General features: G+C 41.3%; 1 pseudogene; it reads left to right on the plus strand.

Annotated features, from left to right (window-relative positions):
- Positions 1 to 1,374: 1,374 nt before the first annotated feature.
- LOC101583313 lies at positions 1,375 to 2,873 on the plus strand (annotated as a pseudogene).
- The last annotated feature ends 490 nt before the right edge of the window (positions 2,874 to 3,363 follow it).

Raw genomic sequence — 3,363 nt, forward strand, 5'->3', positions numbered from 1 at the left:
GACAAGGGCAAGTTTTGAGGACACATTAACAATATTCCTGTCTCACACCTTTAGTTTACTCTTGTCAGATACCACTAATTTTAATTTCAAGAGACATCATGATTCTTTTAAAATACAGTTGCAATTAGTTTATATTTACCTCAATTTTCATCTTCTATGTCTTTATGTTTTAATATCAATACAGGATCATTATACTGTTATTTGAGAATGTCCTTTCATGCATGGTTTGTATTGGAAATCTGCCACTGATAAAATTTTCTATCTTTGTTTGCCTAAAAATTGTGTTTGCATTGACTTCATTTTTAATCCCATGTTCTCTCTTTATTTAATTATTTATTTATTTGGTACAGGATTTTGCTAGCCCTTCAGACTGGTAGTGATCCTCTTGTCTCAGCCAACCTAGTGCTAAGATCACAGGCATGTGCCACTATGTCCTGTTTTGGGGCCAGCATGGTATGCAGTACTGCGGATAGAACTCGAGTCCTTGCACTTGCTAGGCAGACACTTAAATTGCTGAGCCATCTTCCCAGCTCTGACTTCATCTTTAAATGATATTTTTACTACACATAGAGATTTTTGTTGGTAATTTCATTCTTTAGTTGAAAAAAAATGCTATGTTATTTTCTGCATCATTTATGTTGTTGACAGGCCAGTTGTTATTGTCCTTATTTTTTGAGAAAAGTCTAGCCCATTGCTACTAAATTGTGTCATAATTTAGTATATTTATATCAATATATCTGTATATCTGTATCTACATATATACAGATAAATATATATACCCATATCGATATGACAGAGATACAAGCAGACAGAAGACAAAGATTTTTTAGGTAATTGAGGTAAAATGAGTTCATGAGAATATGACTTCAAAGGACAACCAACATTTTGGCCCTAAACTTTCAAGGTCAGTGAGGAGTCAGGACATAGGAAAACCTGTACTGTAACATCACATAACTCAGTTGTGCACCAAATTTTATGATCAAGGAGTTTATGGGGCCACAGAGGAAAGTGATTAATGATGTACAGTGTGTCTAAGGAGAGTCACATGAAGAGAAAACATTCTCTCAGGCTTTCATAGAGAGCAAATTGATCAAGCAATGTCTTTGAATCATCCACACAGCTGACACTGACAGGAGATCTACAAACTGTGGTACAGGATTTCAGGCTAAATACTGAGAGGATTTCACCGATGTAGGCAGATACAGAAGTTATATTTCTTGCTATATAGGTCTTGTTTTATCTTGGTCTTAACCTTTCAGCAGAAAAGTATAAAAACGAGGTATATAAAGTAAAGCCACCTTTCCGTACTGCCCCGGCAGGGGTCCCTACAGCATTGCTCTTGATTCCCATTGTACCTTAAAGGGAAACTTCACAATGTCTGGAGCCCTTGATTTTGTGCAATTGAAGGAGGAGGACATCTTCAAGATGGCAGGTGGCACCAACCTGGATTTCCAGATGAATCAAAATATCTATAAAAGGAAAAGTTATGGAATCTACATCATAAATCTAAAGAAGACTTGGGAGAACCTCCTCCCGGCAGCTCGAGCCATAGCGGCCATTGAAAACCCTGCTGATGTCAACATCATATCCTCTAGAATACTGGCCAGTGGGCTGTGCTGAAGTTTGCCACTGCCACTGGAGATGCTTCTATCCCTGGAAGCTTCACTCCTGGAACCTTCACTAACCAGATCCAGGCAGTCTTTCGAGAGCCACGTCTTCTGGTGGTTACTGTCACCAGGGCTGACCTCCAAGCCCTAACAGAGGCATTTTACATCAATCTGCCAACCATTGTTCTGTGCAACAGATTCTCCTCTGTGCTATGTGGACATTGCCATCCCATGCAACAATAAGGGAGCTCACTCTGTGGGTCTGATGTGGTGGATGCTGGCCCGGGAAGTGCAGCGCATGTGTGGCACCATCGCCAATGAACACCTATGGGAAGTCATGCCTAATCTCTACTTCTACCGGGATCCTGAAGAGGCTGAAAAAGATGAGCAGGCTGCTGCTGAAAACGCTGTGATGAAGGTGGAATTTCAGGGTAAATGGACTGCACCAGCTACAGAGTTCACTGCTGCTCAGCCTGAGATCTCAGACTGATCCAAAGGCATGCAGGTGCCCTCTGTGCCCATTCAGCAGATCCCTACTGAAGACTGGAATGCTCAGCTGGCCACAGAAGATTGGCCTGCAGCCACCACCGCACAGGCCACTGAGCGGGTAGGTCTTGAGCTGTTCTGCCAATGCTTAAGCAAAATGGGAATGAGACTAATGAAAAATAAAACAATTTCTAAGGAAAAAAAAGTAAAGCCATATTCATATGCTGAGCTGTAAAAGGCTTAAGTCAACAATTTCTGACATTGCTAGTCCTACCGATAACCCACTACTATTATGGACTACTGGATTATGTTGGAATATTTTGCTGAATTAATGAATCTACAATATTTAAATGGAAATGGAATACCCATCTCTGACAAAACTAAACAAAAAAGGAGATATAAATGAAGGACCATTTTGTTTCTGTATATACAAAATAGGATAGTTATACAGTTACTTTCGCTTAATTCAATGAGAAGAAAGATTTGTACTAATAGTGTTTGGACAAGATATTATGTCTGTGTCTTGTACTATGAATAGCCACTAAGAAGACAACAATATGCAATGTATTAATTATTGAAACTGTCATACTAACTGGTTTTGAAGCTGTCTCATTGCTATTTGTTTCTCAATAAAATTAATAAAAATAAATAAATAAAATAAAAATTAAAAATATAAAAAAAAAAAACCCAATAAGAAAAGCAATGTTTTCTCTTTGGCTCATTCTTTTGCTCTCTTTCTGTCTCCTGAAGAAACAATGGGAAGTTGACCATCAGAAGTAGGATGCGCTCTCACCAAAAAGGAATCAGCCACTATATTGATCTTGGACTACTCACCATTTGAACCAAAAATTAATTTCTGTTGTTTCAGCTATCTGCTCTGGCATTGCCACATAATAATCCAAGTAGCCCCTAGCCCAAGTCCAGTGAGTGTGCGGAGAGCTTCCTGCTACCCTGGGACAGCTGGACCAGTCCCAGCCCAGGTGCAGCGTGGGCAGGACCCTCTCCCACCCCATTCGGCCACCCCCCACCACTCCGCAGTACCTCCCCCACCCTGCCTGCCGAGTAGGAATTTCTGCCACGTCCGGGAACCCCCAGACACAGTCCTAGCCCAGGTCTGGTGAGTGAGTGGGAGAGCTTCCTCTTCCCCCTACTTCACCTTGCCCCCTCCAGGCACAGATCAGGCCTGGCATACACACCTGGTGTATTATCCTGAAGCTGCAGTCCCTGCAGAGAGTGTAGAGGATAGATCCAACCAGCTAGTCCAGGAGCA

This window comes from Octodon degus, unplaced genomic scaffold (genome assembly GCF_000260255.1).
Source record: "Octodon degus isolate 3935 unplaced genomic scaffold, OctDeg1.0 scaffold00009, whole genome shotgun sequence".
NCBI lineage: Eukaryota > Metazoa > Chordata > Mammalia > Rodentia > Octodontidae > Octodon > Octodon degus.